Source organism: Benincasa hispida, chromosome 10 (assembly GCF_009727055.1).
Source record: "Benincasa hispida cultivar B227 chromosome 10, ASM972705v1, whole genome shotgun sequence".
Taxonomy (NCBI): domain Eukaryota; kingdom Viridiplantae; phylum Streptophyta; class Magnoliopsida; order Cucurbitales; family Cucurbitaceae; genus Benincasa; species Benincasa hispida.
In genome coordinates, this window is record NC_052358.1 from 8,714,144 (window position 1) to 8,730,552 (window position 16,409).

A 16,409-nucleotide genomic window follows, 5' to 3' on the forward strand; every position below is an offset into this window, starting at 1 on the left:
CAATAAAACATTTTCGTGTTTATTATCAATTGATCATCTATACATCTATTAACAATAGATGTCTATTATATATAGTGTATCGAAGATGGGACCAAATGAGCATCAAAGCAATCACTAAAAAGAAGTGCAGTCACTTCGTTATCTTATGATTTGAAACTTGATTCCGCTTGAGAAATGATGGGTCAGTTGTGGGTGATAGGGACGCTAAAACATAGACGTAATGTCACTACAAGAAAGTAGATTTGTAGCAAAGATTTTTAACCACTATAACATTTATAGCAACAATCTTACAACAGTTAGTAAAAGCAATGTTAAGAGGTCAATCGATGCGATTTTTTAAACTATTGTAATAAAAAAAATACAAACTGCTACAATACCTTCATCAACAACTTTTTTTTTTTTTTTTTTTTTTTTTTTGCTTATAATAACAAATGTTTTAGTCTATAGCAACACTTTTTTGGTACATAACAATAAAAACATATTAGGCTATAGCAACACTTTTTTGGTACATAACAATAAAAATATATTAGGCTATAGCAACACTTTTGCTGTTTTATAACAACAAATATTTTAGTCTATAAAAACACTTTTTTCTTCATAACAACACATATTTTATTCTATAACGATACTTTTCTTTTTTTATAACAATAAATATTTTAGTATGTAGCGTTTTGTGTGGTTTATAAAATCGATTAAAAGATTCTTATTGCAATACTAATAAAATTGCCATAGCAGTTGCATAAAAGATGTCTTGCATCAATTATCTCAAACAATTTACAAACTTTTACCAATTGTTATGGATCAATTATTTAAGCTTTGGTTTTTTTTTTATTATAATATATTGCATTATTTTAAAAAAACCAATTAAATTATATAATTGCTTAATAATGCAAAATGTATACTCCTGAAAATGATAGGTCCAAAGTGTATATATATTTATAAACTACAATTGATAAAGTTCAAATACATAAATATGAGAATATATAATTTACAAATAATATCTAAAAAAATACATAATAAACAAAGATGTGTTGGAATACTATATTGCTTTAAACTAAGATACTAAGTTATTATTAAAGATGCTCTGTTGACTTCACGAAATTGGATGTTTATCTCTTGGAGTATTATTTTCGTAATCCTGAAGATGAATAATGATAAAGATTAATAAAAAAATAAATTAAAAAAAAGACTTGAATATGATACAATCATGTTATAATCGACCATGTCTTGAAATTGAACATCCTTATAGATTCAAAAATCTAACAAAGGCTAAAGTTAGAATTATTCTTTGTAATGCTTAAATAGATTATACCTTTAGACCTAGTTAAATCCTACAACAACAAATAAATTGATTAAGAAATTTCATCAACATAAACTTAATTAATGTGTCTTACAATATTTTAGTCAGCAAAATACCCTCCGTATTTACTAAAATTGTCCCAATACAAACATAATAGAGAGGATCCAATGCAAATCAACGAAAAATTTTCATCTAACAATTGAAATGCTTAATTTGACCAATTCTAAGATATAACATCAGATGCCTTAGGATGAAAGTTTTCATGATGTGCCCATGATATAAAAGGTTCAAAATGTTCAAAATCAAAAGATCTAGTACAACAAAAACATCCATTCTTGTTTACTAATCAAATGCACATCCCTTAGAAAACAACATATTCAACACCAAATCTAACATAAGAGTACTAATTGGTACTTCAAAATGAAAAAACATCACTGCCATAAAATTTCTTCACAATAACTCTAAACATATTCCATCATTCTCACCCATATCTGCTAAAATTTCCTCATTCATTGTAATATCAAATATGTATATTTCAATAATGCATTGAATGTCTTAGGGGAGATCAACGGCAGAATATTACCTTCTACAACATTATTAACTTAAAAAAAAATGGTAATTAGGAGAAAAGAAAATACAGGACTTTAGAATGATAACTAAAACGCAAGTACCTGCACCCCCAAATCCTTTGTGGAAATAGGTTTTTCTTGAAAAATAGTGAAATCCCTAAAAATCCAGATACAAGATCCCATAAGAAAATATCATATTGCTAAGAATTTCATATCATATTAAAAGCAAATACTTACCGAAACGAGTTCCAATTGAAGAACTAGCAAAAGAGAGATGGAGGGATTTTGTAGGGTTAGAGAATTGAGAAGCAATTAGGCTACTACAATCAACTCCTTCATATGTGGTGTGGTGGTTAGGATCCATTAAATTAGGATTTTAGTAAATCTTTTAGGAGGGAATCCACCACTTAAAAGGGAAAATTTGAGTGGGATAATGAATTTTGAAAAAGAGGGACCTATTTTTGGGAAAATATGTAGTGGGAGAAAGATAATGAATTTGACATTTTTTTTTTTAATTTAATTTTTTACTATCTCATTTTTAAGATTATTTTTTTTATATCATTTCTTTTATTTTCAACTATGAAGCACAGACACCGGCTATACGATACGGATATAATCAGATACAACATTCGTCAATTTTTAAAAAACTAAGATACAGATACGTCATTTTTTTATATATTTTTTTAATATATATATATATTTCCAAAAAAATTGGAATACTGATACATTGAAGATACATTTTTTTCTTTAAAAAATCTAGGATAGAGATAAATTTAGTATATAAGTTAATAACAATAGCAGAAGAATACAAACATTGAAATACAATAAAAAAATAAAAAAAACAACATTTAAGATGTTGAATTACAATAGTTAATAAAAATGCAATAGAAAAGTGACTCATATTGCAAGAAAGAAGAAGAAAGATGATTAGAGGGAGAAGTATGAAAATAAATGAAAAACTTCTTCGTTGAATTGTTGAAGATATCCAAATGGTTTATATTTTGGTCGATTTTATGGGGATTCAAATGTGAAGATGGAGATTAGATGATTTAGTGTAGGGTTTGTTTCGTTATTATTATTATTTTTTTTTTAGTTTTGTACTCAAGTAGTGAGCTTTTTAAATAGGTTGTCTAGTTTTAGATTGGGAAAGATTAGATGAGTTGTTTGTCTTTTTTTTCTTTTAAAAAATACGCGTAGAAATAGATACGTCAAATCGCATGTGAGATACGTATATGAGAAGTATCTAGAAGTATCGGTATTCAATACATGTCTGATAGGATTCTTTGCCTCACATGAAATATCTATGCTTTATAGATTTTGAATAACTTTTGAAGTTGAAAGCTCGAAAATATAATAAAATAGAGAATTCTTTTAACTTTCTAACATTATTGAGTTAAATTAGAAGTTTAACTGTGAACATTTTAATTTACGTCTAATAGACCGCTGACATATTTAAGGCATTAGCTTATGAATATATTATACATAAAATTAAATTTTTAGATCTAATAGATCATTAAATTTTGAGTTTTTGTGTCTAATAGATGTGTGAAGTTACTAAAAAAAATGGTTTATTACAATTACATACGAATGAGGTTAGTTACAATTCTAATAGACAGGGATGATTGAAAACACTTGACAAATGGATATGTGATTGATAAGTATAACGGTAATAAAATCAAATTTAAGTACTTTAATTTAGGTACTTATTAAATACTTTTAAAATTTTATAAACCAAATAGACACAAAAGTGAAAGTTTATGGACCTATAAATTTTTTGAAGTTGAGGAATCCATATATGATACAAAATTCAAATGTTTAGGAGCTAAACCTGTAATTTAATATACATGTTGCTACGTAGTTACTACAAATACGTATTGATTTACAACAATTTCAATACCTACAATTACACCGCTGCAACAATTTAAACAACCTAGTTAAGATATCTTAATGCATCTACTTATCCTCTATTTTCTCATATTTTGTTCCAAAAACATATCTTCAAATGTTTTCTTATTTTTACGATTTGAAAACTAAATGTTGGAATGTAATGGTTGTGATTGACTCTATTGCAATATATACTAAAAATGTTGTCACTTAAGTGTTGCAATAGACATGTTTGCAACCATTTATAAATACATCATTAATAAACTGCTGCAATTGCATATAAACCTTTGCAACATTCGTTAAACCGTTACAAAAAAAAAAAAAAAATTGTTGCGATAGATGTATTTTCTTGAAGTGTGTCTTTTTAAAATTATATTGATATGATAAATCAATAAACATATTAACCTCGTAACAAATCAAATGTATGATGCAAACAACTATGAATGGAAAATAATTTAAAATATCTCTTATCGATTAGTAATAGATCTATGATTTATAGAACTCGTAATCGACATTATTATTAAATCGATCTATCCACGATAGATTGTAGAGATATGTTTGAGGATTTATAGTCCCTCATCAAGTTGCAACCCAAAAGAAATAATGAATGGAGTAAAAGCACAGATGTGTGTGGAAATGAAGTAGCTGGGCTAGCAGAATGTCCACTTGTAATATTCTCTTTTGAATTATTATAAGATCATATATAAAAGGAAGTAGCTTGCTAGGTTCTTGTTTTAAAACACCCACACATTGAATATTGAATAGGGGTGGTTCTAACCTAAGTTATATAATCAAAAAAGAAGTTTGGGTTTTAAGATTTTTGTTTCTAATTTTCCTTTGAAAATCAGATATATATATTTAGAAGGTTAAAAATGGTAAACTTAATTTCGAACTCCCTTCTTGATGGAAAATTATTAGTATACAAAAATCTTATTTGAATTAATATATATATCTATAATAAGAAAGAGTGAGTGACTAACTTAAGTATTATTCAATTGGTTTATTTAGGTGAAATAGTCATAACTTCCAATTAAACTCTCAGTCCCACATGTTAAACATAAAATCAATCGATGATTCAAGGTGAAGAGGAGTTTCCAAGCTACCATGGAAGTTAGATTGTGGGTCTCGTTGTTGCATTACTTGATTATGCCAGAGTTAGGTGTTAGAGCAAAAGATCCATTTTTGTCTTTCAACATTGCTTTTACCAATAGTTGTTAAATAAATTGTTGCAATAAACTTTGCGGTGGTTCCAAACCGTTGTAATAGGTCAAATTAACTAGTGCAATAAACTTGTTTTCTTGGAGTGATTATTAATATTTGAGTTTATTCAATTTTTTTATGCTTAATATAAGGGTGTGGTGAGATAGTAATATACACTTAAATTTCCATTTGTCCACAAAAATCAATAAAAGTAAATTTATTGTGTTTTTGGATTGACTTTCTAGTCATATAAATAAATGTTTATAAGTGTAAAAAAAAAAAATGTTTATAAAACACTTAGAAAGTCAATCCAAACCGATTTTTATATGTTCAAAACATTCTTACGGATCTTTATGGGTATTTATAAAAATGTATTAAAGATATAGAAGATTGTTTATAAATATGTTTATGTAAGCTACCATGAATAATAAAGTAATAAATCTCTTTAATTATTGCCCAATTAAATCACAAATGATTCCCAATCTAATACAACTTAGGAGGTCAAATGTCTTCTTAATATCTATGCAGAACTCTTCCAGTTATAAATGTGTCAATACATATTTTAGTCTATAATAATAATAAAATAATAATAATTATTATTAATTGATTGATGGATGGATTAAAGTTGTTGAAACATCCTACTTTTGAGCTTACTTTTCAAACCTTTCCTTTTGCTTTTCCCAAGCCAACGTTGCATCCCTATTATTAAAATTATCTTCTTTCTTTGTGGTCACTTTATCTCTTCTTATTCTTTGTAATGCCCATGAATTTACACCGTGTCAAAAATAAAGTTTCAAAAGTTGTAAAAATATTCCTAAATTTTTAAAATGGGTTAAAAAATACTTTACCATTAATTTTAGATGAAAACAGTTAAATTTTTATTTTAAAAATAACCTAAACCTTCAAAAGTGTAAAAAATATCCTTAAACATTTAAAAAAAATAAAAATAAAAATTCTCCTTGTTATATGAACAAAAATAGTTAATACCATCTTACCTCTCTATTTTCCATCTTTTTCTCCCCTCCCTTCTTCAATACACTCTTATTCCTTTTTTTTTTTTTGTTAACTATTTGACATTCGTTTATCTAAATTAAATAAATAAGATTGCACATTTTAGTTAAGGTATATGAACTAATAAGAAAAAAGATAATAAATAAAGAACCAAATGATTTTAAGACTTACATATTTTAACAAAATTGTACGATAGTAGTTGTGTGTTAATAGGCCAATACTTTTTTTATTTGACTATCTACTGTTTTAGTATATTTTAAGAGAATATTTTGCTTTTGGAATTTTATGAAATTTTTTGTGGGATTTTATGTTTTAACTTAAAATTTTGGTTGTAGAGAAAATTGGTGTAAATTAAGAATTGAAAAAATAAGAGAAATATGAGAGTATCTATATGAAAAAATAAGAATATTTATATAATTTGCTTTAAATTTGGTTCTTTTCCAACTTAAGAGAACTTCAAACAAGTTGACTGTCATATTAATGGTAGAAACAATTTTTTTAACTTTTTGTTTTAATTTTTAATGTTAATGTTCTCTCGAGAAATTAATGGTGGGGTAGTTTTTTTAATTTATATTAAGTTTAGGGTATTTTTGAAACTTTGAAAATTCACGAGTATTTTTTAAATAAAATTTGAACGATTTCCATCCAAAACTAATGATAAGGATACTTGTGAACTCAATTTACAAATTTATGAGTATTTTTGAAACTTTTGAAACTTCAAAAATGCTTTTTAATGCAAAGTATAAAATTTAAAGATATTTTTTAAAATTTACCTCTTTCTAAGCATCTCTTTAATGAAAATTAATAGATGACCATGAGAAATTTTAGCACTGTGTTCCTTACACGAACGTTAATGTTTTCTTTCTTCTCTTTTTTTTTTTTTTTTGGGTTAAACATTTTTAAAGAAATTAAATATATGTTCTCTCATGTCTGCTAGTGCTAGGTAACAAATAAGGAAAAGATGCTTATCAACTTGAATTTGGGTTACAAACTTTGAATAACATAATTTTAAGGAAAAATTACTTTTTTTTAGTCCCAAGTTTATAAAAACGGGTCTATTTAGTCTTCGAGTTTTCAAAAAGTTCCTATTTAATTTCTAAATTTATAAAAATAGGTTTAAAGATCATTGAATATTTTTTTTTATTTGATTTTTTGAAAATAATTATATGATATTTAAAATTATAAAAAAATAGTTTTAGAGAGGATATAATCTTTTAAAATTATTCTTCTAATTTAAAATATAATATAATTATTTAAAATAATAGTATAAAGTTATTTGAAAAACTTTTTAAATCTATTTTTAAAAATTTAAGAAGAAGAAGAAAGAAGAAAAAAAAAAAAAAAAAACCGGCTTAGGAGGATAGTGGAATAATGGCTGCTAAAAAGAGGAAAATGTAAAAGATAAAGGCGAGAAAGTGAAATTGGATATTGAAAAATAACACAACATGAGAGGGAAAAAAAAAATTGGGAGTAGGACCCACACCAATTTCCAAAGACCAAAAGTCCAAAAACCCCATTTTTTTAATTTGAATATATATTGAGTTAGGTGACCTGCACTACCCCCTCTCTCCACCACGCCACATGAGTGTTGTGGACAACACGTCCCTATTTATTTATTTATTTAATAAAATGCAATTTTAGTCCTCAAACCTTGGTGATCTGGCAGGTTTAGAGTGGTGGATCTAAAATTTTATATGAGAAAGCGCACAAGTTTATTTACCTGTAATTAGTGGCGGATCCAAAACTTTTTCACATGAATACAAATTTATTCAAAGTTACAATTTTTGTCCACGAACTTCTAGATTTGTGTGTATATAGTCACTAAACTTTTAAAAATATATAATAGGTTTATGAATTTGCAATTTTGTGTTTATTAAATTCTTAAAATACAAAGAGCCTCTTACATATTTAAAAAATGTAAAAATTTAATATATAATAACAAAAAAATGAAAATTTAAGGTTTAGTTAAATATAAATTTTCTTGTTTAATAAAATGATTAATTTTTAAACATTTTCAATATTTTTAAGATTTATTGGATGTAGAATAGAAACTTTAAGGATTTATTACACATTCTTTAGAGAGTTATGAGAGGTTCATTATACATTAAAAAGTATAAAATTATTATTATTATTATTATTATTATTATTATATATATAATTAATATAATAAATAAATATATCAAATAACTTGATCAGCATTGCTAAACTATGTCGTGATAATCAAGCTTTAATTTAGTTTTATGCTTCCTTTTTTCATGTGCAGGATCTTCAAACCAAGACAGTTTTTCTTCAGAGAATTCTTGAAGATGGTCTATACAAATCATCTCCCCGAACTTCCATTTTTTTCAACCCTTCCTCCTTTTTCGCAACAACATTTGTGTCTCGTCTTCGATCTTCCTCTTCATTATGGCATGTACGGTTGGGGCATCCTGCTAGCCCATCCTAAAACGAGTTTTGCGTCTGTGTAAAATTTTAATTTCCAGTATTAACACTACTGATTTCTGCAACTCGTGTCAAATGGCTAAAAGTCACCATTTACCTTTTCAATTATCCACTACAAAAACTTGTGCACACTTTCAATTAGTTCATTTAGATGTATGGGACCCTTCCTCTCAACTTTCAATCAATAGAGCTAGTTATTTTCTTTTGTTTTTAGATGACTTTACTCGTTATTTTTGCCTCTACTTACTTAAAGCTAAGGATGAAACCATTTCCTGTTTTCATCACTTCAAAACTCTCGTGGAAACTTAATTTAATACAAAAATTAAGAGTCTTCAAACTGATTAAGGCGATGAGTTTAGAAGTCTTGGCTCTTTGCTATCCTCCCTTGGGATTGTTCATCGAGTCTCATACCCATATACTCCTCAACAAAATAGTCGTGTTGAAAGAAAAAATCACCATGTAGTTAAGACGGGGCTCGCATTACTTGTTCACTCTCATCTACCTATTTTCTTTGGAGCTTTGCTTTTCAAATGGCTATTCATCTTATTAATCGATTACCTACTCATGTTTTAGGCTATAAATCTCCTTACGTCATGTTGTATGGTCGTCTTCTTGATTATCAAATATTAAAAGTATTTAAGTCTGTCTGCTTTCCATTTCTTAAACCATATAATTCCAATAAGCTTGCATTTCGATCCCGTGAATGTATTTTTCTTGGTTTTAGTATCAGTTACAAAGGTTACTTGTGTCTCGATCCTTCATCCGATCGTATCTATATTTCTCGTCATGTCATATATAATGAAGACGGTTATCACTCTCAACACTCTAGTTTGTCATTTCCTACAACTAACCAATTTCACTCTGATCAAACTTATTGGTCCTCTTTTTCCTGTGTTCCCCTCTCCTCTCCTCTTTTTCCCCCCTTTCCATCTCCTTCACCTTCTATACTTGATTCTTCAAGTGCTCCTTTGGCCTCCTTTGTCGTTTCTGTTCCCGTGTCTACCTCTCCATTTGCTCCCCCTTGTTTTTCCTTTTTTTTCTTTCTGTTCACCATTGCCAAATGAGGCTATTGTTCACAAGCATCATAATGAAAGCTTCTACCTTCTCTTCTTTACTCTCCCCCCCCCCCCCCCCCCAACAAGTCCATTGTCTTGTTTCTTCCTTGTGTCCTTATAATCTCTACTCCTTCCTCTCCCTCCTTTTCTAACTCCTTGTTGCTTACCCTCAATCAAATTCCTTCCCCTTCTTCTACCTCATTTGCAAATCCTTTTCTCCCTCCTATCCTGACCACTTCATCCCATCTTCAACCCCTACCTTCTACTTCATCGTCTACATCCATCCCTTCTCTGGGTAATACTTACCCTAAGATAACTAGGTCCAAGGCTGGTACCTTTAAACCAACCCCTTTTTCTACTTCATCTATCCCTAGTGAACCACCCAATTTTAAGACTACTGTTAAATTTGTTGAATGGAAATGTGATATGGAAAATGAGTTTGAAGCATTAACCAAGAATCAAACTTGGAGCCTTGTTCCTCCTTCATATGATTACAAAGTCATTGGATGTAAATGGGTTTATAAGTTGAAATTGAAGCCAAATGGGGACATTGAACGATACAAGGCTCGGTTGGTTGCTCGAGGTTTTGATCAAGCATATGAGATTGATTATTTTGAGACATTTAGCTCAGTAGATAAACCAGCCACTCTTCGCATTGTGTTGGCCTTAGCTGTCCATTTTAGGTGGTCTATAAGACAGTTAGATGTGCACAATGTCTTATTAAATGCTGACTTACATGAGGATGTCTATATGACTCAACCACCCGACTTCATTAATTAAGATAAACCATCCTATGTGTTTAAACTTCGTAGGACATTGTATGGCTTGAAGTAGAGTCCCATGCTTGGTTCCTTAAGCTTAGTACATGGCTACTTAATTGGGGGTTTTTGCAACTAAGTCTGATACTTCTTTATTTATCTATTGCTCTGCCTCAGTCTTTGTTCTCATTTTGATTTATGTGGATGATATCATTGTAACTGGAAGTGATGTTGTATTTATACAGAATTTTATTTGTGATCTGAATGCTAATTTCTCCTCGAGGGACCTTGGGAATTTATCCTTTTTTTAAGAATCCAAGTTTGTCACACAGATGATTCTCTACATTTATCTCAAACTAAATATATAGCAAATTTACTTCAGTGCGGTCAGCTCATTGATTGCAAACATACTACTACCTCAATGGCTATGGGCTCCCCTCTGTCAGCTCATGATGGCGATCCACTTCCTGACCCATCTATGTATCATAGCATTGTGGGAGCATCGCAATATTGTACTCTCACGCGACCAGATTTAAGCTTTGTTGTTAATAAAGTTTGTCAGTTTCTTCATGCCCCAACTACTATTCATTGTAGGCAGTTAAGCATATATTGCGCTATCTTAAGGCCACTAGCTCTCTTGGTATTTCTTTCTCGCTTTCTGCTGATTTCTCCTTGACATGCTACACATAAACTTTGATTGGGCGAATTGTCCAGACGATTATCATAGTACGAGTGGTTACTCTGTGTTTCTTGGTGGCAACTTGATTTCTTGGTCCTCCTCGAAAGAAAAGTAGTGTCTTGTTCCAGCTCCGAATCCGAGTATTGAGAGATGTCAAATGCTGCTAATGAATTGAGTTCAATCATTGCTATCTGAATTGCATCTTTCTCATTCGTCTACACCCTTGTTGCTATGTGATAATGTTAGTGCCACCTTTTTTGCGGCAAATCCCATGCTTTATACTGGGACTTACAGAATGTTTTACATACTCCAACTATTTCAAATAAATTGATCAGCATTGCTAAACTATGTCTTGATAATCAAGCTTTTGTTGAGTTTTATGCTTCCTTTTTTCTTGTGAAGGATCTTCAAACCAAGACAGTTTTTCTTCAGAAAACTCTTGAAGATGGTCTATACAAATCATCTCCTCGAACTTCCATTTGTTCTAGCCCTTCCTCCTCTTTCACAACAGTATTTGTGTCTAGTCTTCAATCTTCCTCTTCAATATGGCATCTACGGTTGGGGCATCCTGCTAGCCTAGTCCTAAAACATGTTTTTCGTCTATGTAAGCTTTCAATTCCTAGTATTAACACTACTCATTTCTACAACTCGTGTCAAATAGTTAAAAGCCACCATTTACCTTTTTCAATTATCTATTACAAAAACTTGTGCACCCTTTCAATTAATTAATTTAGATGTATGGGACCCTTCCCCTCAACTTTCAATCAATAGAGTTAGTTATTTTTGCTTATTTTTAGATGAGTTTACTCGTTATTTTTTCCTCTACTTACTTAAATCTAAGGACAAAACCATTTCCTGTTTCCATCACTTCAAAACTCTCGTGGAAACTCAATTTAATACAAAAATTAAGAGTCTTCAAACTGATTGGGGCGATGAGTTCAGAAGCCTTGGCTCTTTACTATCCTCCCTTGGGATTGTTCATCGAGTCTCATGCCTATATACTCTTCAACAAAATGGTCGTGTTGAAAGAAAAAATCGCCATGTAGTTCAGATGGGGCTCGCATTACTTGTTCACTCTCATCTACCTATTTTCTTTGGAGCTTTACTTTTCAAATGGCTATTCATCTTATTAATCGATTGCCTATTCATGTTTTGGGCTATAAATCTCCTTACATCATGTTGTATGGCTATCTTCCTGATTATCAAATGTTAAAAGTATTCGCATGTGACTGCTTTCCATTTCTTAGACCATATAATTCCAATAAGCTTGTATTTCGATCCCATGAATGTATTTTCTCTTGGTTTTAGTATCAATTATAAAGGTTACTTGTGTCTTAATCCTTCATCCGATCACATCTATGTTTCTCATCATGTCATATTTAATGAAGACGTTTTTCCCTCTCAACACTCTACTTTGTCCTTTCCTACAACTAACCAATTTCACTCTAATCAAACTCATTAGTCCTCTATTTTCTATGTTCCCCTTCCTTTCCTCTTTCCTCCCCCCCCCCCCCCCTTTCCATCTCCTTCACCTTCCATACTTGATTCTTCAAGTGTTCCTTTGGCCTCCTCTGTCGTTTCTATTCCTATGTCTACCTTTCCATTGGCTCCCTCTAGTTTCTCATCTTCTGCATTCTGTTCACCATTGCCAAATGAGGCTCTTGTTCACCAACACCATAATAAAGCTTCTACCTCCTCTTATTTACTCCCCCCATCCACTGTTCTTTTTCTCCCTTGTGTCCTATGATCTCTACTTCTTCCTCTCCCTTCTCTTCTGACTTCTTTCTACCTACTCTCAATCAGCTTCCTTCCCCTTCCTCTACCTCATCTGCAAACCCTTTTCTCCCTCATATCCTGACCACTTCGTCCCATCCTCAACCCCTACCTTCCACTTCATCGTCTGAATCCATCCTTCCTACAGGTAATACTCACCCTATGATAACTAGGTTCAAGGCTGGTATCTTTAAACTAGCTCCCTTTTCCACTTCATCTATCCCTAGCGAACCACCCAATTTTAAGACTACATTTAAATTTGCTAAATGGAAACATGCTATGAAAATGAGTTTGAAGCCTTAACCAAGAATCAAACTTGGAGCCTTGTTTCTCCTTCAGATGATTACAAAGTCATTGGATGTAAATGAGTTTATAAGCTGAAATTGAGGTCAAATGGGGACATTGAACGATATAAGGTCCAGCTGGTTGCTTGAGGTTTTGGTCAAATATATGAGATTGATTATTTTGAGACATCTAGCCCAGTAGTTAAACCAGCCACCATTTGCATTGTGCTGGCCTTAGTTGTCCATTTTAGGTGGTCTATAAGACGGTTAGATGTGCACGATGCCTTCTTAAATGGTGACTTACATGAGGATGTCTATATGACTCAACCACCCGGTTTCATTGATTAAGACAAAACATCCTATGTGTGTAAACTTTGTAAGGCATTGTATGGCTTGAAGCAAAGTCCCCGTGCTTGGTTCCTTAAGCTTGGTCCATGGCCACTTAATTGGGGGTTTTCTCTTTATTTATTATTGCTCTGCCTCAGTCTTTGTTCTCATTTTAATTTATGTGGATGATATCACTGTAACTGGAAGTGATGTTGCATTTATACAGAATTTTATTTGTGATCTGAATGCTAATTTCTTCTTGAAGGACCTTGGGAATTTATCGTTTTGTTAGGAATCCAAGTTTGTCGCATAGGTGATTCTCTACATTTATCTCAAACTAAATATATAGTAGATTTACTTCAGTGCGACCAACTCATTGATTGTAAATATACTGCTACCCCAATAGCTACGAGCTCCTCTTTATCAGCTCATGATGGTGATCTGCTTTCTGACCTATCTATGTATCATAGCATTGTGGGAGCATAATATTGTACTCTCACTCTGCCAGATTTAAGGTTTATTGTTAATAAAGTTTGTCAGTTTCTTCATGCTCCAACTGCTATTCATTGGCAGGCAGTTAAATGTATATTGCACTATCTTAAGGCCACAAGCTCTCTTAGTATTTCTTTCTTGCTCTCTGCTGATTTGCCCTTGACATGCTACATAGACGCTAATTGGGCGAATTGTCTAGACAATTGTCATAATACGAGTGGTTACTCTGTGTTTCTCGACGGCGACTTGATTTCTTGATCCTCCTCAAAACAAAAAGTAGTCTTTTGTTCCAGTGTCAAATCTGAGTATCGATGGATGTCGAATGCTGCTAGTGAATTAATTTGGGTTCAATCGTTGCTATCTGAATTGCACTTTCTCCTTCGTCTACACCTCTGTTGCTATGTGATAATGTTAGTGCCACATTTTTGGCGGCAAATCCCATGCTTCATTCTCGAATAAAGTACATTGAGATTGACTAACATTTCATTAGAGAACGGGTTTCTCATCAATAGCTTATAGTTCGTTTTGTTCCGTCTTACGACCAACTTGTCGATATCTTTACAAAGCCATTACCTTATCAGTGCTTCTGCAATCTCATAAAGAAGCTTTCCATCATTCATCCTCCCTGCTCAACTTGCGGGGGGATGATAGAATGGTATTTTGCATTAATATTTTGTGAGTGCTTTATAGTCTTTTAGTTGTATTAGTTGGTTCATGATAACCAATATTGGGTCTCCCGTGTCCTATTTCTCCCTTTATATTCCCTTGTCTTCTTCTTCTTTAGTACATTGTATTTTCTGTACTATTCTATTCCGAAGTCTATTTTCATATTCTCTATAAATTTTTAAAAATACCTAAAAAAGGAAAATTTTGGAGGTGAAGTAGTGTCTATCTACTTAATTTTCAAAATCAAAAAATCAAATTATTACCAAATAGGGCATTAGTTTTTAGATGAACGTGAAACTTATTAATGATATACACGGAATACAATTACATATATTTTATATTTAATAAAAAAAGTCATATACAAATATATTATTTGCAGTGAATCCACCTGTTAAGTAGTCATGCATTACGATAGGAACTCCCAATTCTCGGGCTCAAAAAGGTCTAGGGGATAAGCTACATAAGCAATATATTGATTTTCTTCTCATATATATATATATATAATGTCGTTATTTGAGGGAGGGCACTGACCCCTTAATAGATCTGCCACCTTAAAGTTGAGAGAGACTCTCCAAAGAAGTCGATATTCTATATTTCAAAATGGATCATCAAAAATTCCAAGTTTTACAAACCTTAAAGTGACTATTTATAGCTTTAGAAGAAAATACCACAATAAACTAATTAATTCTTAAATACAACTTAAACACTAGTTAATTTAACTTAACAACTAAACAAATATTATATTCAAATATACTAATTTTCCTATAATTCTCCTCATCACTTAAACTCTCAATTTGATTCCTTAAATTGCAAATCGGTAAGAGAATGAAAAAAGAGAGAAAACCAAAAGGATGAGGCAAGAGAAAATGACACATATACAAACTATGTATATATAAACGTCATTTTTTTAATTTAGGAACTATTTTAAATTGATTTTAAACTTCAACGATTAAGTGTATCTTTTGAAACCTCGATAATGAAATAGATGTAACCTCGAACTTTAGAGAGAATAGGATATATATATTTGAAATATCCTTAAAGATTTTAAACTAAACATAATTTAATCAATCAAATATTAATATTTTTATTAGTGAGTTAGTAGATACGAGCATCTTCTCTTTCATTTGTAATATAATTCATCAAGAAAAAAAAAAACAGAGTAATTCAGAGAAGAAAGGATAATGCGTACAATATTTTTTTATGAAAATATTCCCTTGAATTGTAATGGACCATAAAGGAAGAATATAAAGCAAAGGGAGAGGCCACGTTTAATACAGTGATAAGACAAGCCTACACACACTATCAGCATGAATAATCAGAGAACTGAACCAACAATTATAAGGATAAATGGCATTCTATAAAAAAAAATAATAATAATAAAATAAAATAAAATTATAAAATGTAAAGTTTTGGTAAAAAAAAAAAAAAAACAATTTATTGTATGAAATCCAAATTTATAGAATAGGGTCATTTACCTTTTTTTTTTTCTTTTTTTTTTCTATTGAAAAGAGAGTAACATGATTACATTTTTATCGACATTCAAACTTGGCGTGCACTGGAAATTATAATTTATAAAAAGAAGAAAAAATAAAAAAGGTAAAACTATGGAAGAATTTAATGTCCATTAATATTGGGTTGTTAATGATCTATGAGATCACTTTTAAACAAACATTATCAACGTGTTTGTATTTAAAAGGTTATGGACAATGAACCTGAAAAGTGAGGAAATTATGTTTTCTTTTAGTCCGATCAAATGTTTAGTCCCAAGTGGTTATGGTGAGAATTAATTTATTAATTACAAACAATTTTAAAATATAGAAAATAAATAGAAGAACGCAACAAATTATATAATTTTAATTTTAATTTGGAATTTGTGTTCTCGAAGTTTAATAGCTAATTGAATCGGGCGCCGCCGTCCCACGTGGGTTTATACAGCTACTCTGCCCCAAATTATGTATAAAAGGGAAGC

At 30.7% G+C, this 16,409-nt stretch overlaps 1 long non-coding RNA gene across 1 annotated transcript; it reads right to left on the reverse strand.

The window, feature by feature from the left end:
- Nucleotides 1-937: 937 nt before the first annotated feature.
- On the reverse strand, nucleotides 938-2,238 carry LOC120089509. The gene is made up of 3 exons (XR_005485200.1): nucleotides 2,107-2,238; nucleotides 1,972-2,026; nucleotides 938-1,138 (listed from the first exon to the last, which is right to left on the reverse strand). It is a non-coding gene; the product is annotated as an uncharacterized LOC120089509 (long non-coding RNA).
- Nucleotides 2,239-16,409: the final 14,171 nt, after the last annotated feature.